Genomic DNA, 26206 nt, shown 5'->3' with positions numbered 1-26206 from the left:
GGGTAGGTAGCACAGTAGTTTGCTTCCTAGGAGGTTCGTTATGGATAGCTGCAAAGTAGAAAGTAGGTTGATATGTCGACAGGTGAGGAACAGAGAAAATATAGGCTTGTAGGCGAAGAGATGGGTAGGTGATTGCAATAAGGTGGATATGCAATAAGGTGGATATCTAATTTACACCTCTGGATTTCTTCTTACGGGGACACATATCTTACTGAGTTTTTGTATGAAATAAACAAAACATCAATATATTTTATAATCATTAGTGTCTTTTTTTCTACTTGGTTATTTAATGACGCTGTATCAACTACTAGGCTATTTAGCGTCCGTGGGATTGGTGATAGTGGGATGGTATTTGGCGAGATGAAGCAGGGGATTCGTCATAGATTACTTAACATTCGTATTTCGGTTGGGGAAAATCTCGGAAAAAAACTCGACTAGGTAATGAGGCCAATAGAAAATCGAACCCACCCCCGAGCGCAACTCCGGATCGGCGGGAAAGAGTTTTAGACAACTGAGCTACGCTGGTGATTATTAGTGTCTTTGCAGTGTCAAATTTAATTAGGTGGGGCTGTATTTTGACACCATGTATTTCTAATATATAGAACTTTAAATTTATTCTTAGTACTAAGGCTATTTTGAAAATATAGGGTGCTATGCATAGACATTTCGCTAGCCCGCTATTTTGAAAATATAGAGACTGGTTTTGTTCTTGAGAACTAGAGATTATAACAAATTTGAGAAAGCTTAATTAAATTAACTTGAAAAGCTTAAATAAATGTACGTAGCTTATATGTTTTGAAAGCATAAGAAAGAAGTTCAAATCTTGTATTAATTTTATAATTAAATTATTGCTCTTAAAGCGGTAACAAAAATAAATCAATCCTAGTTCCACCAAAATACAATAAATGTGTCGGCATGATGGTCTTTTATTTTCCGAAATGGTTATGTTAAAACTGTAGGCTTGTACATACGACAAAACAGTAAATATACAGAAGGACGGCATGAAAAACAGTAGAAATGTATATTTATGTTGGTGTATTAACATAATTTTTAAAGAATGAAAATAGGGTAAAGTTGCCTAATTCCGTGATACCCCTAATCCCGTGATACTTTTTTAAAACTGAATGTCAGTCAAAACTTTGCTGTTCGACCATAGCGCCAGACATCTTTCTCGAAACAGTGCCCCTCTCGCCTACTTTTGAGACATCGGTGAACTTCCTAGCAAGATACCCAATCCCCTGACATTTAGTGAAAAAACGTATTCCGGAATTAGGGAATTTTATCCTACTTCCTCTGAACTAAAAATTGAAAGTAAAAATATACCTTACTTTTACTCATCTTAAGGGGAGAGGATGGTTATAATGTGATGGAAAACCAGAAAATAATTAAAAAGAAGTTTTTTTTTTTTGCTTTAAAATATACTTCGATATGTGAAAAATATGTTACATAAAATTTATTGCGTATTTATGCCTTTGTTACTTGCTTAGCGCCATTTTTAAAGCTCTGATGCACAGGGTTTCTAAGTGACGCTAAACTTTGATTGAAATTTCCCTTAACTTCAATTTCTTGCTCTATTCTCATACAAAAAGTTACATATCTGTACTGTCTATTGTAATTGGGGCTTTGCCCTGTTATAGACATAAATAAGTAAATGAATAAATGAATGAACGAAGGAACGAACGAACGAACGAATTGAATTGAATTGAATGAGTGAATGAATGAATGAATGAATGAATGAATGAATGAATGAATGAATGAATGAATGAATGAATGAATGAATGAATGAATGAATGAATGAATGAATGAATGAATGAATGAATGAATGAATGAATGAATGAATATCTTTTGAACTATTAACGCTGCATGCACGATATTTGGAACCCACATTCTTTACACTATTAAAAACATTTTCAATGGAGCATAAACGTGGCATTTTGTTGTATTTGAAAAATATTTATATAAAAGTATCTCTAAAATTCATTCTTAAAATATAACCGTTTATCTTAAAATTTTGAATGTCGGTATCAAAATTATACTCACACATTTTAAAGAATGTGCTTTTAGGAGTAAAATGTCAAAGAGATTTTGAATTTATCTTCAGAAATGCCTGAGATATACCCATTTTAGTGAATTAATATATCCTGGTACTTCTTTTTCAAATTTGAGCGCCAAATTGTTTCTAAAATAAACTAATGTCGAATTTAAATTATTGTAACACTTATATTTCAACATACAAAAAATGAAAAATGTGCATCAGTTAAGAAAAAAGATTCAAATTATACCATTCTGTACCCTTAATATTATTCTCTTCTTAACGGTGATATAGTCTAAACTTTCGCCTTGCGAGGTTGTTTCAGGTCAAAATAGCTTCGAAAACTTCCGCACAAGCGTGTTGTCAAGCGATAATGAACATGGTGTATAATTGAAACAGGATTTCAATCTGTGATCCTTTGGAATTCAAGTCAGAAGCATTCCAACGGCTAACTTGTTCGCATATAAGCAATGTTAAACATGTAACTATTTGCCTGAATACGTGTTTGCCTAATGAACTAAACATTGGCTAATACAGCGTCACTATCTGTGAACCGTGAGTCTGCTATTATCCATTCAGATAAACCAGCTCTGTGGTATAATATAAATTTGCATGAAGCTACAGTGTGATTCTCAATTGTTTCAAAGCCCCCTCCCCTGCACTAACGTCCATGGCCATCTCTGGCTCCTTCATTTGTCTTCGAAAGACCAGAATTTTAGCTATATTTATGACTATATATCAATAATGCAATCATTACGAGATCATTTCCAGTAGTTTTAATCTTTATTCAAATATATTTTAAGTTCTGAAGCATTTTATCGTTTCGGGACTGATTTTATAGTTGACAAAAGGTGTTCAAAATATAGCCCTGGTTGTATCTGTAGTAAAGGAGAAGCATTAATGACTTGTAAATAAAATTATATTATATCATCTCATGTCCCTGAACAGCCTCTTGACTTTGAGATAAACGTTAAATAAATAATTAGATTTACAATTGTCATTCTATCGCTCCTGAACAGTCTCTTTGCTTCGAAATTGACGTTAAAAAATAATTACACTTACAGTTGGTCTTACTTATGAGGTTCAAACATGTCTTTGGACATTTTACTAAACAACAACGACAACAATTATTACTTTTCGTCCGTGACAATGTATTCACTTTTAAATGAACATTAAATAAGTGTAATTACAATTACAATTATCATTTTATCATCCCTGAATTGTTCTTTCACTATGAAATGAATGTTGAATAAAAAAATTACAATTTCAAATGTAATTTTATTGTCCCTGCATAGTTTCTTCACGTTAATATTGGCGTTATATAAAGAATAACAATTATCATCTCATCGTCCCCTACAAGACTCATTATTTTTAAATATATATGCTAATTACAAATGTAATTAAAATTGCCATATTACCATAAACAGTATCTTATCAATATAAGAACATTAAATAAACAATTATTACAATACAATTATCATATAATCGCCCCATAACAGTCTCTTTAATTTCAAAGGTTTATTAAATAAAGACTTACAATAATTACTATTATCATCTCATTGTCCCGATGGGTCCCTCTTCAATTTAAAACATGTGATGATAATTGTATTTGTAATTGAATAAACAATTACAAATACAATTATCATCACATGGTCCCTTACAGTAACTCTAATTTTAAAGAGACTTAAACAGACAATTACAATTAAAATTACCATCTCATTGTTCTTAACAGTCTCTCTTCAATTCAAAATAACGTTAAATAAACAATTACAGTATCATCTCATCATCCCAGAATATACTTTTCAACTTTAAATGGACGTTAAATAATAAATTACAATTAAAATTACCAACTCATCTCATTCGATTAGCCTTCGTAATTAGAAAGAATTACAATTACAGTTATTAACTTATCTTTAAAAAACTTCTGTATTGGTAATCTAAAATTTGCATTAAATAACTATGGAAAGCTTCTACACTGAGAGTCTAAAAGTAGCATTAAATAACTCTGAAAAACTTCTGTGCTAGTAGTCTAAAAGTGACAGTAAATAACTCTCAAAAACTTCTGTGTTGGTAGCCTAAAAGTGGCATTAAATAACTCTGAAAAACTTCTGTGCTGATAGTCTAAAAGTGACATTAAATAACTCTGAAAAACTTCTGTGCTGGTAGTCTAAATGTGACGTTAAATGACTCTGAAAAACTTCTGTGCTAGTAGTCTAAAAGTGACATTAAATAACTCTGAAAAACTTCTGTGCTGGTAGTCTAAAAGTGACGTTAAATAACTCTGAAAAACTTCTGTACTGATAGTCCAAAAGTATAATTAAATAACTCTGTAAAACTTCTGTGCTAGTAGTCTAAAAGTGACAGTAAATAACTCAAAAACTTCTGTGTTGGTAGTATAAAAGTGACATTAAATAACTCTGAAAAACTTCTGTACTGATAGTCTAAAAGTGTCATTAAATAGCTTTGAAAAACTTCTGTACCGGTAATCTAAAAATGACGTTAAATGACTCTGGAAAACTTCTGTACTGGTAGTTTAAAAGTGGTATTAAATAACTCTGAAAAATTTCTGTACTGGTAGTCTAAAAGTGGCATTAAATAATTCTGAAACACTTCTCTACTGGTAGTCTAAAATTAGTATTAAATAATTCTGAAAAACTTCGTATTAGTAGTCTAAACGTGGTATTAAATAACTCTAAAATCTTCTGTACTGGTAGTCTAAAATTGACATTAAATAACTCTGAAAAGCTTCTGTGCTGGAAGTGTAAAAGATAGTGGCATTAATAACTATTACAATTAAAATTCTATATTATTGTTCTTTAAGTAGGCTCTAGGCTGTAATTTAAGCTAAACATTAAATAAAGAATTTAAATAACTCTAAAATTCACATATTAAGGTCTCAGCATTACCTTGGTAGGTGTTGTCAAATGGATTTTAAATAAAGGCATTATTGGATCATTTTTTCGTCTTACCTGAAATATCTGTTCAGTTCAAAAGGTACGTGAAATAAAGAATTACAAACACAACTATCGCTACTCGTTTCTGAAAAGTATTTTTTAAATTGACAAAATATCCTATAGGATACAACAGGTTAATAGGCTATATGCTATAATTTTAATAGAACAATAGATAAAAATTGGTAGGAAAATTAAAATTTCACAATACTATAATATTGTACAACATATAAAATATGGACATTGCGATAGTTGTTTTCTTTACGGTCCGACCAGGTTTAATAAACTAGTGTGAGAAATGAAGCTTTGCCAAGTTAAGGGTTGAAATAAAGAATTGCGATTACCTTCTCAACGTATCTGAAAAGTATTTTTGTTTCAAAACTTAAGTAGCTAAATAATTACAATTATAATAAACATCTCATAATTTTTCAAAAGCCTTTCTGATTCAGAAAAAAGGAAAAATGAAGAATTAACCACTTCCCTGATTAACCCGAGTTAACTCGGGTTGCTAACTTGTGTCAAAATTTATTAACCCGAGTTAACTCGTTTTAGTCCCATTTTCGCTGCTAAGGATTATATCCCGAATATATACGTTTCCATTCTTTGATTAACCTTTTCCTCACTAGATGGTTACGGAAGTTAGTGATATTGCTATATCTGGTGGTGTTTTTTGTACTTTCTTGCGAGTGGAATTCTATGCTCATATAGCATTCACACACACAGTAGTGAGTAGATGCTAGTTAGTTTTGGCGGTTTCTGTTTGTGTTTAGTGTTTTTTGTGCTGTTTTGTGTAAAGATGGATCAAGTTAGTGATTCCGAAACTTTTGATCAGGAATATATTCCTGTAGAAGATTAGGAAATGAACCATCGGTATCAGAAGACGAAGTTATAGACCAACAAACAAATTCAGATCAGTTGATGTCGCAGTGGTTTGAATAGAAGACATCTGGCACCATTTCTTCTGCACCTTTATTCTTTAATAATGACCTCATCAACATTATATTCGAGGAGACGATTCGGCATGCTAATAAGTGTTCACAGAATGCTGAAAATAATTCGTGGCGGCCTACTACAGACTCTGAAATACGTGTACTTTTGGGCATAGTGATACTGCAGAACATTATTTACAAACCTGAAGAACAGATGTACTGGTACAAATATTCAATGACTGCTACACCATTCTTCCCAAAACGCTCTCATATAGGAGAGCAGATACTACTGTCCGGAATGCAATGTGCCACTGGGCGTAATACCCTGCTTTCGAGTCTATCACACGACAAGCAACATTTAACGCCTTGATAACAGCACTGGTATTGTACCTCATAAATTAATCCATAAAAAAAACATAAGTTGGTAGATAGTTCAGGAGAAAATCAAAGTGGGACAACTACCAGAGCTGGAATCAAGGTGCACGAGATAACTCGGGATAGTAATTCAGGTATGAATGTATGTCTATTTCATAGTGATTTTTTAGGTTATGTAAGAAAATTAGTGATGTACAGTGATTCTGCAATATTAAATGACCTCTTTACGAAAATAAAAAATTTTGACACTTTTTTTCACAAAACTGGTAAAATATATAGTAAGGGAAGAGGTTAAAACTACAATTGTCATCTGATCACCTTAATAGTAATATGCGTTACAAGAGCGGTATGTTGAAGTTTTCATGTTCGAGGAAAAGTTTGAAAGAGCGAAACGTAGTTTTGGAAAACAAAAATATCTATCTTCAACATTGTTGCTTTAAAATGTTTTCTGTATTTACTATACTCCAGCAGGCCGTGATATACGTCTGTCTTCCCCCCCCCCCCAGTCTATAAATGCGAACTTAAAACAAACGGCTTCCTTAATGTTACATGCATCACGAAATGCAGTAACTTTAGTGGAGTTGTAGAGTTTACTTAATTTTTGCAAATATTTAAAAACAATAATTAACAGTGCAATTTAGGTGAAATTGCAGTGGTAAGTTTCCAATTTATAAATTGTTACTATATTGAACGTCTTTAAAAATAATATGTTAAAAGCCTAAAGAAGTAAAATGAATATGTCACTTAAGCGGTAAGAAGAGGGAAATTGTTATGTGTGTTCGGTTGGGAATACTGAATGTGGAATTTTAGACTTACCGCGGGTTGGTTTTGTGCGGAAAGCAAGCAAATACGCACGATCTCGCATAAATAGATATTGCACTTCTAACCAAATGTTAAATAAAGAATTTCAAACTTGTTGACTTCCAAAATAATTTCTGGAACACAATCGCATATCTTATCGCAGGGCTAAAAAGGCCGTAGCGTGAGTCAGCGTCTCCACCTCGTGACGAACTTGTGAAAGTATGGGAACATGACCTCCGTGCCCCTGGTGAGGGAAATACAGTAAGTGTTCTTTGCATCTTATCTGTTCCAAGAGCCACAACACCGGAGTTCTCTGCTTCGGTGGTCAGCAATCCAGTTGGACGTCCTCTTTATTTTACGTGCCTGGGCGTGACTCTGGCGTGTAGCGAGATCCTCTCAGTCGTTTCGACGGACGTTTGACTGCTGACAGGCGTTACTGACCTCTGCTGTGTTTCTTGAATACTTATCCACTCCGGTGCTACAGAATGCTTAACAACCTGTGTGCCGAACATGACATATTATGCTTTGTCTCTGTATAATTTATGATTTTTACATTTCACTTTTTTTCGTGTTGCTTTATTTTACTGAATTATCGTAAGTAATAATTTTAATAATAATTTATTTATTTAATCTGGCAGAGCTAAGGCCAATAGGCCTTCTCTTCCGCTCAGCCAGACTCTAATTCTAATTGAATACAATTGCTTACATAGTTATTACATTAATATCTAGACCATAAAACAACATGAAAGTAAATAATGAAAGTTGGATAAGTAATGTTAGTGTGACAATAATAAACATTGGTAAGAAATAGTTATAATAATAATAATAATAATAATAATAATAATAATAACATAATTAAAATATTTATTCTGTGATATATATAACCATTAAACATTGAGAAACCTGAAACAGCTATTATTGTTAACAAGAATTGTTAGAAAAATATTTCGTTAGTCTATTCTTAAATTGGTTTGATGTCTGACAGGCCCTGACATTACTCGGTAGGAAATTCCAAAGTCGAAGAACAGCCACAGTGAAAGAAGATGAATATGAGGATGTTCGATGGGAGGGAATGGATAATATTGAGGAGTGTTGTGATCGTGTGTCTAGGTTATGATGGGTGGATAAATTTTGAAAACGAGACGCAAGATAGACAGGATTGGAGATATTCAATATGTGAAAGAGAAGGGAAAGACAGTGGATTTTTCTACGATCTTCTAGACGGAGCCAGGACAACATTTCGAGGGATGGTGTTACGTGATCAGCCCGGCGAATATTGCAGACGAAACGGACGCACATATTATGAACACGTTGTAGTCTCTGCGCCGAAGTAACGCTTAGGTCAGTAAACAGAATATCACAGTAATCGAAGTGGGGCATCACGAGTGTTTGCACTAACATTTTTTTTTTCATGGAAAAGGGTAGAAAATTCTTCAATCGCCTAAACGAGTGGATTAATGAGAATACTTTTTTGCAGGTTTCTGCAACTTGAAGGTTCCAATTTAAAATTTTATCCATATAAATACCTAGATTCTGTACTGATTCACTAAACGGAATTTCGGTGTCGTATATTTTAATCGGGGACAAATTTGGTATGGTAATAGTGCTTAACAAACGTGAATGGCCCATAATGATTGACTGTGATTTTTCTGGATTTAGTTTAAGTCGGAATTTCCGTGTCCATGTCCAAATTGAGTCGAGATCGTCATTAATTTCAGTTATTGCATCATTTATTTCGTCAGTGTAGAGTTAGAGTTAGAGAACGGAAATTCAGGACATATAAAAAAGCACATAAACTTATAATGAATTTCAATGTCAATACACTTGTATTTTGACGCTCAATTAATCAATTAGAATTCCCTTCGTGTTATTATTTGGTTGTAGCAGTGTAGCCCTATATTAAAGAACATGCCATAAGTCTGTACACTTGGTCAAAATGAAAGCGGCCGGCGTCTGAGAGAATAAGTTCGAATCGGGTATTTCCGTGAGAGCTCGGGACAGCCAGGCTTTGTTCAAAAGATTGCGTATATTCTTCTAGTTGTTGTAATGGGGAACACAACTATTAATCACTAAAATCTTCCGAGAAAATAATTCGTATATGAGATTTAAAACAGATCGTTCGGAGTGTTTAAACAGTGAATAACACAAACCACTATATACTGTATAACAGGTGCTCAAGTGGAGTATGACCATCGCTCGTTACAATGCCGTTCTGACTGCAGTAAAACTCTTAGCGTAGTTGGTACTGCGTTAGCTAAGAGTTCGTGATATCAAAAGTTCAAATCTTCGTGGAGTCACTAAACTTTTAAATGCATCAGTGAAAATGTAACAGGTTTTCGTCATTTTTTATTCTTAGAATACTTTTCGCTTTATTATTTTTTTCGTGTTAATAGAAACTTTTGCCGCGAGATAGAAGTGACACTAAAGATGACAATAATTAGGAGCTTTCATATTACAATGCTGTGTTAATTATTTTATTAATCCCTGCTGCTTTGCACTCTATTGCCTAAGGAACATTCAGTAAATATGTTGACGGTTAAATAATTGGTAATAATTAATTTGCAAGTTGTGCTACAGGGAATATGATTATTATACTTATCTAAATCCGTGATCATCAGGGCCTAAATGTAGTAATTTTAAACAAGAAGAAAAACCATAATTCTGATGACAAAATATATCCTGATTTCCTGGAATTATAACCACAAATTTTCACCAATTTTGTAATTATCTGTAAGTAACATGAATTAATATAAGCAAAATTATTTGATTATAATACACTAAAAGGAGTTGTAAAAATAAAAGAAAGGACAAAACAAAATATTCTCTACGGAGATTCGAAGCATGCTGTGCAGGTAGCCCAAATCAGCGCCTTGTATTATGCAGTTAGCTAAAGCGGCGCACGGAAGTTTACGGTTGTGAACTGCGCGCTCACCCGAAGGGACTCAGAAAATGTTCACTGCTCAAGAGACCGGCCACTTTCATTTGGACCAAGTGTACACTTTGAAAAGCATAGGGGTTGATAAGTATATATATATCTCTACACTCACTACATTAAACTTATTTGAAAGAATACTTGTTCCTTCCTTTGGTATGTTTATTAATTCTTTGTTTGTTGAAATATAATCGTCCATGCCATTTTAGTGTTATATATATTGTCCTTATCTGATTTAATCCAAATTTATTTATTTGAAATTTTCGTAGCTGTGTTTATTACAAAAAAAAGTAATTTCCTTCTTTAATTTTCATCTTCGGGATTCTGCGAGTTGCTGTGTAATTTCATTACAGGTTGACCGATTCTCACATTACCAATATATCCTGGTTCGATCGTTATTATAAGAGTGGTGTTGATAACAGTAGCCGTCTTTTAGGAGCAGTGGTTTGTTCCTTTTTGAAGTAGTTGCTTTGGGATCCATACCTGATAATTTTAAGTAAAACTAATGTATGCATTTCCCTAGCAACACCTTTCCATTTTTGAGTTCTCCATTATTTGGTATTATATTGTTGGCATCTGTTTGAAATGTGCTTCTAGTATCTGAATATCCAAAATCAATCACGATTGACAATATGTATATTGGACTAAATTTTTGTGGACTAAAAATTTCCTGGACGAAAATGCTATGGACTTATTCCACTAACTTAAATGTGTTGGTCATAAAAATTTGGACGAAATGTTGTATTGGACGAACATGTTTGGACAAACATTCCTGGAAGCATGTGTGACATGCTGTGGTACGAAAAAGAGCTGAAATCTGTGAAGTTTATTAATCAGCTACAAGCGATTAATATAGATGTTTCACGTACGTAATCGAAGGGATTTCGTAAATCTTCTGTCACTTCTCTCTATATTACCCATGCCTAACATTGATTTATTCATAAATGATTATTTATTAAGTATTAAGTTAGATTTAGTGTCCTTTCCAGCTATTGCTAACTATATGCATTTAGAAAAGTTTTTCCAATAATTCTGAAGGCATTGCCTTACGTTTCTATTGCAAGTTTTCTTTTTTACTACCCTAACTTATGTTTAGCGTTTTGCGAAAGAAATCTCGGTTGGCAGTAATGTATAATTTTGTAGGAGTAATCTGATTTCACATTACGGGCAGGCAGACAAGCAGGTAGGAAGTTCCAGAAGGCAGTGGGCTCTCTCATCACGAATGACAATCAACAACAATCGTGCAAACATCCATGCAGTCGAAAACCGCGCAGATTTCGCTAAATTGGAGGTAATTCTAGCTTAGCAGTCTTCATTGTTAGTTTAACCACCTTAAATTCCTTGCAGAATCAATTGATTTAATTATGTAGCTGTTCAGATTGCCTGGAGAGGATGATGGATTCTGCAACACTGAAACAACAAATTTGCAACCAATCTTTCCGACATTACCTTCCTCAATTCTGACTCTAAACATGCTCATACAAATGTAAATCATGTTTAATCATCTGTGGTGGTCTAGTGAATAACGCTCATGCTATTAGACCAAATGTTCGTGGGTTCATATCTGCCAAAAGAGGAAGGATTTTTATTTTCTATGAAATTGTATAACTTTAAACATTAAAGTCTTCACTATTACCAGAAAAATCATCACATGTTTAGAAGTAGGGTATGGCAGTGTTTTGCCGTGATAGCTCCGAAGAAATCGCTGTGATAGATAATAGCGATTTTATCATTGATTTTTATGTTTGGATAATTCCTGGCGATTGCAAATGTTTTTCCTCATGAGCCGACAGATCTTTATGTTTATCGCTCTTCAGCGAATTGATATACCGATGACATAAGTATCATATCGACAAAAATGATTAGCGGAGCAATTATAACAAACACGCGCTGAGCGGTGTTATCGCGATGTGCGTATATTCGCCAAAGAATTTTTACGAATGGTTCTGTGAATCATTTGTGGAAGAACATAGCGAGTGCATTCGGCGATATGTGGACATTGCTTGAGTATTAAAGAGTTGCTGACGTTAAGCTTTTGATTGGGACGATATTATGAAAAAAATTTAGTTTTTACCTTAAATGTGAAGAAATTTGATCCGAACAAATGTAACTTTCCGTTCTGAAAAGGAATTTTATAGTATTACATTTGTTTGGATCAAATTTCTGCACATTTAAAGGACAAACCTAAAATTCTTTAATAATTTATTGTTATAATACTTTGCGCTGTTAAATTGACTGAGCCTATTGGGAATGAAATCAAAGGCATTCCGAGAATACGCTATGAAATATTTCATAAAAAACAATATTTATCACGAAAAGGAAGCAAAAATGAGCAAAATAGTATTAAACGTTTTCGTTTCAAATATCTCAGAAAATACTTTTAGAAATGGCTTTTAGAGAACCCGGAGGTTCATTGCCGCTCTCACATAAGCCCACCATCTGTCCCTATCCTGAGCAAGATCAATCCTGTCCCTACCATCATATCCCACCTCCCTCAAAAACATTTTAATATTATCCTCCCATCTACGTCTCGGCCTTCCCAAAGGCCTTTTTCCCTCCGGTCTCCCAACTAACACTCTATATGCATTTCTGGATTCGCGCATACGTGCTACATGACCTGCCCGTCTCAAACGTCTGGATTTAATGTTCCTAATTATGTCAGGTGAAGAATGCAAGGCGTGCAGTCCTGCGTTGTGTAACTTTCTGCATTCTCCTGTAACTTCATCCCTCTTAGCTCCAAATATTTTCCTAGTAAGCACCTTAGTCTCAAATACCCTTAATCTATGTTCCTCTCTGAAAGTGAGAGTCCGAGTTGCTCAACCATACAGAAGAACCGGTAATATAACTGTTTTATAAATCATAATCTCAATGAACAACCCCTTGAAATTAATGGCATTAATTAGGTTCATCCTGTATATGAAATAAGTTAGATAATTTAAATGGTTATTTAAACAAATTGTAATAATTATTCCCTTATTAAGTTTATTCAGGGGACAGAATAGATTTTGTTATATCTTCCCAATTTATTATTCCATACTGAATAACAATTAAATACATAGACCGCATTGTATTACTTGACAGAAGAAACTGGTAAAATGTATAATATCAATTATCTTATTAATGCCGAAATCTGTATGTTTCTCCCAACGGAAGTTTTGGTCTATTATATTACCTAAATATTTCACCTGTTCACATGCGACAATTTTAGAACATAAGCAAGGCTTAATATTAAAACAATGTTTGGTATGTAAAGTTATTCTGAAATTATTTCCACTTTTAGTAAGTCCTGTGTTATTAAAAGAAATGTGTGTAAGGGTTGTCTTGTTCATATCGAGACACAGAAGTTTCGCATCTAACCAACTTTTAACAATGTAGCATTTAGATATGTCATTTTCCAGTTTGTACCAATAAAAATTAAGACAGTGTAAAGAGTAAATATTTCATTATAATTTGGCTATTACACTTTTACTATGTCATACTACTTTTGACCAATAAAACGGTACGAAAGGACGTCTTTCAACCAATCATGGCTGCTTATCGCACAATTTTATCGCTTTCCTAGCATTTGTTTGTTTTTATCATTACCCTAGCATTTGTTTCTTTGTTTGCCAACATTTCAAACTGCAAATTCTTTACGGTACTATAAAACATGCTTTGCGATCGTCATTTGTTTAGAGCATAGATAGTCAACTGAAAATGGCTGCTCCGTTCAAACGTTTTGGTGAAGCTAACATTAGTGAAATAGAATTTCAGTAGATCAATTAATATTTAATTGTATTAGAGTAGCTACTTTATGTCTTCTAATCTTCATATACTTTCTTCTAATCGTGTAATAATCAATTAAATCCCACTCGAGTTTTGATTTCCTCTAGATAAATCAAAACCTCTAGTGAGATTATTGTTAATAAATCTATATATATATATATATATATATATATATATATATATATATATATAATTTGAACTGGTAATGGAAATTACGGGAAAACGGCTGAACGGATTTTAATAAATGACCCCTCATTTTGAAGCTTGGGACCCAAAGTTTTTTCAGAAAAATAGTAGTTTTTAGTGAAATGTCAATTTTTCAACATAATTTTCCTGTTTTCTAAAATCCATCTGTCGTCTCTAATTGCATTTCAGAATAAAACAAAACACACACTACAGTAAACAATATTACACGCAGGCCATGATCTGCAAGAATGCTGACATATTTAGAGTTCAAATTCAATTGGTTATTAAAAATTGGTTACTAAAATAATTTACAGGTCTGATTCTTTGGTGTGTAATTTTCTGAATACGGCTGTGTATTGGATATTCAAAATTACAAAACTTGAGGTGGTTTGATGACATTATTACCATTAGAAATGAAATATTATTATAGTTAATGCTATGATGTGACTATTTTTCATTAATTATACATATTAATGCTATATTGATGATATGAAAGTGAAACGTTTTGGAGTTATACAAGTAATCAAGATGTATTATATAAGTAGATGTAGAGGACATCTTAAATTAGATCTTAATTTCAATAATTTACTGAGTGGCGGCTATATAGTATATGTTACTGAAAACTATAAAACTTACGTAAGATAATAATATTATTACAAATGAAATATTTTTATAGTTACTCAACAAGTGGGGTTGGGTCTTTTTCATATACTTAATGGCGGTGTAGTGTAGATATTTATATGCGTCATTCTCTTCAGTATTGGCTTTAGAGAGCGCAAAAATTACAGTTCCTAAGGAAAGACCATAAGGTATTATTTACTGATAAAATAAGAGACCTACAAAATTTTGTAGTTTCCCGATAATTTTTAGCAAGATCTCTTAGCAGGATAAAATGATTATATCCTCTACATTTCAAATTCTCCATGCAGCAGCTATACCCAGATGCTATGTCTATTGTTCGAAAACATAGCAAACTTGACATTTTTTTAATTTCGCCTACAATATGACCTGAAATAGCTATTGCTTTACTCCCACATGAAAAACCCACTGATCGTCCTGACATTGTTACTTGCGTTTTCGCGTTGAAACTCAAAAACTGAAGGTGGATAGGTTCAAGAAAAAGTATTTGGCATAAAAACCATTCAGAGGGAGTATGTTTCATTATTATGGAAGCCAATAACTTTCAAAATGTCTGGTATTCTTCATTGAAAATAAATCTGAAAAATTTTTATTTGAACATTTATTGGACTTATTTTGCAGCATATTTTGCTGCACAAGCCACTAGTTATATTTAATTAGTAGTTTACATGTAGTTTATTTTCTTCAATAGTCGCATGTCTCTTGTTTCAATGTTTCCCTTTTGTTTTGATACCAATATCAGTCGTAATATATATGCCTACCTATTTCTCAAAATTCCTTTTTTCAGCTGTTCGGAAGAAAGCTGCTGTTCTCAGAACATCTGAAATGCATGTCTTGCTTTGGTTAAGTAGAGGGAACTTATGCTATTGCTGCAGTAAACCGTGAATTCATTCAGCTACGTATGATATTTCGCGTCCACTTCTCTGAAACCAGTCATCTGTTGCAATGATGAATGGTTGCTTAGAGACTGATAACTTGTAAAGGAGGAAGATCTGGCTGTCCAATTATATCACGAAGGCTGCCTTCCTAATCACTCTTAAATAACCCGCACTTTCTTACAGGCCTCGTTAGCATTTACGTACTATACGTTCCGTTACGTTGCCAGTTTATGAAGAGCAATAGTTGATATGATTTCACGAAAAGTTGCCAGTACGTATTAAATACCTATACATTAAATAATAGTAGTAATAATAATAACATTAATGGTAAGTATAGTTAATAAAGCTAGGTTCTACAGAAATTAATTTTGGAGACATTATAGAGGACGTTTGGGAGAGCGAAAATCAAGCGAAATGCTAAATTAAAAAATAAAAAACTGAAAATATTTGATAAAATAATTTATTTTTATTTTAAAATATGGTCATGTAAATATTTTCTACTGCAATAAGTTTCAATGCAATAATAATTTGTTCCTACATCTGCAATTACCAACATGTTACTGGATTTTTCTCAAGATTGAATTAGATGTGATGGTTGCTTTAGAGTTCAGTAGATGAATCTCTATTTCAGGTGATACAGGTTTTAATTTTCTCTGAATAAACAATGTCCGTTATATAATTCCACATGAAGAAATCACAGGATGCAAGACAAGGGCTTCTTGGAAGCCAGACGACTATGATAGCATGCATATAAGATACAATTAAGATATGAAATAGAAGCTGAAGATCGTCTCAGAATGCCGAATTTCTGTTAGAAGTACTAAATGAAATAGGCAATGTGAAAATGGCTGTATTAAACATTACTATTTCAGAATATGAGGCTCACAGCAACCAAAAGAGATTCATGATACATTCTTGGCATTTCAAAGGGGAATGTATGATGAGCTTTGATGCATGATAATGAATGACAACCATTTACACCCGTGGATTTCTTCATGTGGGGTATCCGAGTAAAAGTAACAGAGAATTTGAATACATGCCAATGATTGCATGTAAAATCCAAAATCTATAAGAATTAGAATAAATTAATACAGTTTTTTGCAAGACTCAAGTGTGTTTAATGATCGGAATGAAACAAGCTATCAAGAGCAATCAATTCTACAATAATAATAATAATAATAATAATAATAATAATAATAATAATAATAATAACAATAATAATAATAATGGCGAATTAAAACATAATTTACTATTAAGAGGACAGGTACAAAGGTATTTTTTGAGCCACAGACAATTAACTAGTGTACTATAACATCATTTTTTAAATATATTGCAATCCCTCATGGATTATAAAAAACTCTTCCAAGTAGCCTACGTTATGTTACATAACTAATGTACGTCTATTTGCGAATTCTCCTTGCATATAGGAATGGATTCGTTCACAATGTTGAGTTTATTGAATATGACGTAAGCATTTTCAAAGAGACCAAAATCTAATGATGTTAGCGTAACAAATCGTTCCTATGGAGATTGTAAAGTTGAGTTTTTATAATATTGTTGTTACTTAAATATGTTGCAGATTATTATTATTATTATTATTATTATTATTATTATTATTATTATTATTATTATTATTATTATTCAACGCCGAACTGCACGTATTGTATTCTTTACCTGACACAATTAGGAACATTAAATCTAGACGTTTGAGATGGGCAGGGCATGTAGCACGTATGGGCGAATTGAGAAATGCATATAGAGTGTTAGTTGGGAGGCCGGAGGGAAAAAGACTTTTGGGGGGGCCGAGACGTAGATGAGAGGATAATATTAAAATGGATTTGAGGGAGGTGGGATATGATGGTAGAGACTGGATTAATCTTGCTCAGGATAGGGACCGATGGCGGGCTTATGTGAGAGCGGCAATGAACCTCCGTGTTCTCTAAAAGCCATAAGTATTATTATTATTATTATTATTATTATTATTATTATTATTATCATCATGATTCAGTCATTCATAATCTTCTGCCCAAGGACAGGTCCTTCACTGCAAACCCAGCTTTCTCCAATCTTTCCATTTTTCCGCTTTCTTCTTAGTCCCCGCATACGATCCATATAGCTACAGTTTCATAATGTTGTCTATCATATGATGTCTTCTTCTGTCCCGAACTTTTCTCCCGTTCACTACTCCTTCCAGTACATCCTTCGGTAGGTAGTTCCTTCATTATGGCTGACAATATAGTATCAATTTTGAAAATGTTTTTGTTGTTCATGGATACAGATTTTTAAAATTATTTTATGCTTGACCATGCCGAAATGTAGTAATTATACACCTGGTAGCAGTCCTTTAATGCATGTCATTAAAGTACACCCATTCATTAAAGTTCAGGTTTTCGATTATTCTCGGACATGTAATCGAAAGATAACGAGGGAAACGTCACGGAGGCTGGAAATCCAATATTGTCGTAGAAGGGTATGTTCTGTTACTATAATAATTATCGTTAATTGTAAATAATATTCAAATAAATTCAATTTGTCATCTCGTTTTTCAATTCTAAATCAATTTCCAGGTTATACCAAAATTAGTTCATGTTATTCTCTACATCAAGGTCAATGACATTATTGTTCCTCGGAAAAAATCAATACTCTTGCGTCTGCGCACATCTCACAATTTCGAGCTATGCACAAGGTCATTTCCGATCTTGAGTCAGATACAAATAAAATGATACTTCTGAATAATTTGAAGTTAGAAATATGGTCGAGCATAAAAAGTCGTATGAAACTTGCCTATAATGGTAATGAAGACCCTCGTATGAAAATTATGAAAGTCGCTTGCGCTCGTTTCATAAACAAACATACTTGCGTCTTAATTACTATCATTATAGGTTCGTTGCATAATGTACTATTCTCTGTAACTTATAATCTTTGGTATGGTTCTTCACTTCCCATGCACTATAGTAATTAATTTTTTAATTCGTTATTTTACGACACTTTATCAACTGCTTTGATTATCTAACGTCTGAGTGAGATGAAGGTGATAATTCCGGCAAAATGGGTCCAGGGTTCAGCACCGAAAGTTACCCAGCATTTGCTCTTAAGGAGTTAGGTACAGCTTACAGCAGTAACATTTTTGGAAATATTGAACATTTTTTTCCTCCATTACTGTATGTTGTACAATAATGAAAATTGGTATGTGTAAAACACTGTCCTTCTCCTATATGAAAAAAATATTTTTACGATTAAAAAAAATTATTTATTTATATATATATATATTTTTTTTTTTCAAAATTCATAATGGTGGTAGTTCACTGTGGAGTAATGAAGCTTTTCCCTCATAACTCATAAACTTGTTAATTCTTTCATGTTCTCTTTCTTTTATTGTATTGCTGAAACTCATGTTTACAATATTATGCTCTTTGAACTACATTCCTTAATAAATAACATTTTTTAAATTTTGTATTAAAAGAAAATACTGATATTTGACCATTTTTTAAATTAATTTATTTTTTATCAGACAATCTATCAAAGACAGAGAAGTGATCTTGCATCATATTGTAGATATGGCATGCATAAATGCACACAAAAAATTTCATCACAGAATGTTGGATAGTTTTTTAGTTATGTGGGAAACGCTTCATCACTGCACAGTGAACTGAATTTTGAAAAGAAAAAAATGTAAATAATTAAATCGTAAAAATATATTTTTTCATATAGCAGAAGGACAATGTTTTACATATACTAATTTGCATTATTGTACAAGATACAGTAATGGAGAAAAAAATGTTGAATATTTCCAAGATTTTACTGCTGTAAGCTGTACATAATCCCTTAATGAGCTGAGAGAAAACCCAGGAAAAAACCTCAAATAGATAACTTACCCCAACCAAGATTTGAACCTGAGCCCGCTCATTTCACAGTCAAGCACACTGACCGTTACTCCACATCGGTTCACTACAGTGATTAATGACTGCCTGGAACTTAAAGGGTTAATAGCATAGAAGCATTATTGGTAATACAATGTTATGAGAATTTCTATTTTATTTCCTCTATGTAATGAAATAGTAAGATGAAGAGAGAAAAAAATCTTTGCTAAAGGAGTTGCCATTGTTCCGAAACATCGTCCATAATTAGATTGGCATCGTAAAAAAGAAAAGTACTGCTACCTATTCAAACAGTAATCTCCCCCAGTGTCATTGGCGGACTAACTACGAAATCACATGATTTATAGCTTAAGAATCGTGCATGCCTAGGGATTACACTGGAATTGGTAGAGTAATGAATAGTTGGCTACCCGCTTACCCCTTGGAAGAAATCTGGGCCGGAATTATTGTGGGAAAATGATTTCTTTGGCTAAAGAGAATGGAAGCCGTCTGATGAGAAAAGATCACGAAGCCGCTTACTCCTTATTAAATGTTGTTTGTTTCTGGGTTGCAGAGCGTAAAATTACAGGGGTAGCAATGTGGTACAAATAACCTGTTATCAATCAAAGACACGATCACGGATACCACCGATCAGTTGGAAAGTATGCAGGCCCCATTCCCAAGATCTGCGCTTCCCGCCAGCTAAGAAATCACGTGGTATGTTTCTCATACTGCCTGCGATTGAAATTTTGTCTTTAACGTTCATATTTTTGTGATTTTAGATTAATAAAAATCTCTATCGATTTATACATTTTTAATCGCTAAAGTATTATATTTATTTGAAAGGAACTTATGGTTAAACACATAAAAAATCATTATAAATTTGCTAATAGTTTAAACAACAGATATTGCATCAAAGAGCAAAAGGAAATAAGCGCCAAAACATGGATTTTAAGGTTATAGTTGATTTATATAAGTCTATTATTTATTTATTTATTTATTTATTTATTTATTCATTCATTTATTTATTTATTTATTTATTTATTTATTTATTTATTTGTTTGTTTAGTCCTGGACTGGCGTTACGGAATGCGCGCTGGTTCGAGTCCTCATGGGGGAAGAAATTTTCTCATCAAATTTCGGCCAGTGTATGGGACCAGTGCCCACCTAGCATCGTGATGCACTTGGGGAGCTACGATAGGTAGCGAAATCCGGTTGCGAATGGCAGCTATAACGGCTGGGAGGATCATCGTGCTAACCGCACGATACCTCCATTCTGGATGATCGTCCACCTCTGCTTCGGCATGTGGGTGTGAGGCCAGCAGTCGGTTGGTCGGTCTAGTTCCTTCACGAGCTGTAGCCCAACGGATTATTATTATTATTATTGTTATTATTATTATTATTATTATTATTATTATTATTATTATTATTATATTTATTTATTTACTTAATCTGGCGAAGTTAAGGCCATCAGGCCTTCTCTACCACATATGCCTTTGCAGAGATAAACGATCATCCAACCCGAACAGGGACATCGTGTTCTTAACCCTCCGGCTGGCGCCATGCCGTGATTTTCCGGTTGTATGTTGAGGGGTAAGTTTTTATCACTTCTGCGCGCGCTTATTCCTCTATTCGAGTGTTGCTTTGCATTAAAATATAATAATAATAATAATAATAATAATAATAATAATAATAATAATAATAATAATAATAATAATAATAATAATAAAGTGTATAAGAACGCTCTTAAAAATATTCAGTTAACATTATAGAAAAGGCCGTTTTAATAAAAAAAATTATGTGGCGCACAGTGTATTCCACGCGCCTGCTCGTGTTCCCAGAAAAGACGCGTCCGCCGAAGGGTTAATAAGGTGATCCCTTTAGTCGTTATAACTGGTTTTCTTAAGCAGATTTGTCTACATATTCGTTTAATTTACTTATTTAACTATCTAGCTAGTGAGTACAAATTAAAATTATAAAACAAAAATGTTTCTAGCCATTACCGTAAGAGCCAGGCTCGTGTACGGTGTGGCCTTAGCCAATAATATAACATAACATTTACAAGTTTACTAAATACAGTAAGTAACTTAATTCAAACCAATAAATAACACACAGGAGAAAAAAAAATGAAGAAAAAGAAAAGAGACAAAAACACATTTAATATAAATTGACATTCAGACAGAAGCCAATGATATTCAGTAAAAACATTAATATGGTCGACAGAAACAAAAAGTAAAAAAATACACATTTTTTAATATTATATACCATGAAAAATTTTATAAATTCCTTTTTAAAAGCTTCAACTTTAAAACACTTCAAATCCGTCCAATAGTTTAGTAGAAATCCCTGAACATAGACAGACTAGTGCTAAAGTTATTATATTTCATGTACATCATTCCCTGATAAATTGACTTTTAGATACTGAATATGCACAAAATCCGTCCAATAGTGAAGAAGAAATCGCTGTACACAGACAGACTAGTACTAAAGTTATTATATTTCATGTAGCCTATATCATTCCCTGATAAATTGACTTGTAGATACTGAACATGAACAAACTCCGTCCAATAGTGTAGTAGAAATCGCTGTACACAGACAGACTAGTACTAAAATTATTGTATATTCCCTGATAAATTGACTCGTAGATACTGAATATGAACAAAATCCGTCCAATAGTTTAGTAGAAATCGCTGTACACAGACACACTATTTCTAAAATTATTGTATATCATATATATATATATATATATATATATATATATATATATATCATTCCCTGATAAATTAACTCGTAGATACTGAATATGAACAAAATCCCTCCAATAGTTCAGTAGAAATCGCTGTACACAGACAGACTAGTACTAAAATTATTATATTTCATGAACATCATTCCCTGATAAATTGACTCGTAGATACTGAATATGAACAAAATCCGTCCAATAGTTTAGTATAAATCGCTGTACACAGACAGACTAGTACTAAAATTATTATATTTCATGTACATCATTCCGTGGTAAATTGACTCGTAGATACTGAATATGAACAAAATCCGTCCAATAGTGTAGTAGAAATCGCTGTACACGGACACACTATTTCTAAAATTATTCTAAATCATATATATATATATATATATATATATATCATTCCCTGATAAATTTACTCGTAGATACTGAATATGACCAAAATCCCTCCAATAGTTTAGTAGAAATCGCTGTACACAGACAGACTAGTACTAAAATTATTATATTTCATGTACATCATTCCCTGATAAACTGACTCGTAGATACTGAATATGAACAAAATCCGTCCAATAGTTTAATAGAAACCGCTGTACACAGACAGACTAGTACTAAAATTATTATATTTCATGTGCATCATTCCCTGATAAATTGACTCGTAGATACTGAATATGAACAAAATCCGTCCAATAGTTTAGTAGAAATCGCTGTACACAGACAGACTAGTACTAAAATTATTATATTTCATATACATCATTCCCTGATAAATTGACTCGTAGATACTGAATATGAACAAAATCCGTCCAATAGTTTAGTAGAAACCGCTGTACACGGACAGACTAGTACTAAAATTATTATATTTCATGTACATCATTCCCTGATAAATTGACTCGTAGATACTGAATATGAACAAAATCCGTCCAATAGTTTAGTAGAAATCGCTGTACACAGACAGACTAACACTAAAATTATTATATTTCATGTACATCATTCCCTGATAAATTAACTCGTAGATACTGAATATGAACAAAATCCGTCCAGTAGTTTAGTAGAAATCACTGTACACAGACAGACTAGTACTAAAATTATTATATTTCATGTACATCATTCCCTGATAAATTGACTCGTAGATACTGAATATGAACAAAATCCGTCCAATAGTTTAGTAGAAACCGCTGTACACAGACAGACTAGTACTAAAATTATTATATTTCATGTACATCATTCCCTGATAAATTGACTCGTAGATACTGAATATGAACAAAATCCGTCCAATAGTTTAGTAGAAATCGCTGTACACAGACAGACTAGTACTAAAATTATTATATTTCATGTACATCATTCCCTGATAAATTGACTCGTAAATACTGAATATGAACAAAATCCGTCCAACAGCTTAGCATAAATCGCTGTAGCCTATACATACGGACGGACAGACAGACAGACAGGCTGTTTAATGAGTAACTAAAACAAAACACGTAGCTATATGACAATTAACAAGAAATATCAACATGAGAAGACGTTGTGTAAGAGAGGTGGATAAGAAGTGACATCCTCTATGAAGGTTTTAAGGTAACAAAGACGCGGCCTTCCGTCACAGCACGTGAAGGCCATGCCCTCTTTATGCGTTCCCATCAGCACAGACAATGCAAATCATGCCGCAAATGAATGCAGACGTGGTGGACGGCATGGGGGGGGGATCTTGTGTAAGTCCCCTACCACACTCCCAGAATTTCCCATTTGTTCCAGATCTGGACTCTCAAAGGACATAGTTATTGTTTTGTCTTTCAATCAGTATGTCTAAGTAATTTAAGCCAATTTATATCATCAGAGTTATCCATCACATGATGTTGGAAAGAGTGGATGAAGAAAGAATGATGCTGAAACTGATCAGGAAGAGGAAAAGGAATTGGTTGGGTCACTGGTTGAGAAGAAACTGTCTACTGAAGGATGTACTGGAAGGAATGGTGAACGAGAGAAGAGTTGGGTGTAGAAGAAGATATCAGATGATAGACGACATTAAGATATATGGATCATATGCGGAGACAAAGAGGAAAGCAGAAAATAGGAAAGACTGGAAAATACTGGGTTTGCAGTGAAAGACCTGCCCTTGGGCAGAACACTATGAATGAATGATACCCACCGTGAGAGGACAGATTTTTTTTTAGTTGGTTACTTAACGACGCTGTATCAACTACTAGGTTATTTAGCGTCAATGAGATTGGTGATAGCGAGATGATATTTGGCGAGATGAGGCCGAGGATTCGCCATAGGTTACCTTGTATTCACATTACGGTTGGAGAAAACCTCGGAAAAAACCCAACCAGGTAATCAGTCCAAGCGGGGATCGAACCCTGCGCCCGAACGCAACTTCAGACCGGCAGGAAGGCGCCTTAACCGACTAAGCCACGCCGGTGGCTGGACAGATGTTGCCAGCTAGATGCTGCCCTGAGGAATGGGTTCCACTCCGACTAGGTCTAAAGTCTACTTGGATTTTTTCCTAGCATTTTTCGAATAGCCTACCAGTATCAGAATATCATCATCGTTGGTCCTTAAATAGCAGATGATGGTATTATTATTATTATTATTATTATTATTATTATTATTATTATTATTTATATTATTATTATTATTATTATTATTATTATTATTATTATTATTATTTGGGGCTAAGACGGATGAAGTTACAGGAGAATGGAGAAAGTTGCACAACGCAGAACTGGACGCATTGTATTCTTCACGTGACATAATTACGAGCATTAAATGCGGACATTTGAGAAGGGCAGGGCATGTAGCACGTATGGGCGAATCAAGAAATGCATATAGAGTGTTAGTTGGGAGACCGGAAAGAAAAAGACCTTTGGGGAGACCGAGACGTAGATGGGACGATAATATTAAAATGGATTTGAGGGATGTGGGATATGATGATAGGGACTTGCTAAGGATAGGGACCGATGGCAGGCTTATGTGAGAGTGGCAATGAAACTCCGGGTTCTCTAAAAGCGCCATTTTTAAGTTATTATTATTATTATTATTATTATTATTATTATTATTATTATTATTATTATTATTATTATTATTATTATTATTAGCAACAGTAACAAATATAAGTGATACTCGGGAAGAAATTAAACACAGAATAATGCCTGTTATTATTCAGTTGAGAAGCTTTTATCATCCAGTCTGCTGTCAAAAAATCTGAAAGTTAGAATTTATAAAAGTTATATTGCCGGTTGTTCTGTATGGTTGTGAAACTTGGACTCTCATGTTGAAAGAGGAACATAGGTTAAGGGTGTTTGAGAATAAGGTGCTTAGGAAAATATTTGGGGCTAAGAGGGATGAAGTTACAGGAGAATGGAGAAAGTTACATAACACAGAACTGCACGCATTGTATTCTTCACCTGACATAATTAGGAACATTAAATTCAGATGTTTGAGATGGGCAGTGCATGTAGTACGTATGGGCGAATTCAGAAATATATATAAAGTGTTAGTTGTGAGGTCGGAGGGGAAAAGACCTTTGGAGAGAACGAGACGTAGATGGGAGGATAATATTAATATGGATTTGAGAGAGGTGGGATATGATGATAGAGACTGGATTAATCTTGCTCAGGATAGGGACCGATGGCGGGCTTATGTGAGGGCGGCAGTGAAGCTCCGGGTTCTCTAAATGCGCCTTTTGTACTGTAAGTAAGTATTATTATTATTATTATTATTATTATTATTATTATCCGAAAAGTGAAGCGTGAATCTATTGCTACGTCCGTCATAGTGAACTGTTATACTAGCATCACTACTAGGCGCATTCTAACACATATTAGTCCACTGCACTAAGGTTTGCTGCATATCAATTTTCCGTTCATACATTCTCACATGTCCTTAGACCAGTGGGTCATCGATGATACCAGTACATTGCTGTCTAGGGGTAGCAAAGCAGAAAAAATATAAATGTGGTGAAGAAGAAGAAGAAGAAGAAGAAGAAGAAGAAGAAGAAGAAGTAGAAAAATAAAATAAAACATAAAAATATAAGTGAAAGAAGAACAGAAAAACAAGAAAACTAAACTGATAATGAGAATAAAATCTTAAGATAATGGAGAAGAAGAATAACAAGAGAAAATTGACGA

The 26206-nt window shown here is 33.5% G+C and overlaps 1 long non-coding RNA gene across 1 annotated transcript in view; it reads left to right on the top strand.

Moving 5' to 3' along the window:
* The window catches only part of LOC138704646 (uncharacterized), a 1589272-nt gene that overhangs the window by 1506341 nt on the left and 56725 nt on the right, over positions 1-26206 (top strand). The window lies entirely within an intron of this gene.

The sequence above is a fragment of the Periplaneta americana genome, chromosome 8 (assembly GCF_040183065.1).
Source record: "Periplaneta americana isolate PAMFEO1 chromosome 8, P.americana_PAMFEO1_priV1, whole genome shotgun sequence".
In the NCBI taxonomy this organism is placed as follows: domain Eukaryota; kingdom Metazoa; phylum Arthropoda; class Insecta; order Blattodea; family Blattidae; genus Periplaneta; species Periplaneta americana.
Note: the sequence above shows the minus strand (reverse complement) of the source record. Positions and strands in the feature narration are given on the sequence as shown.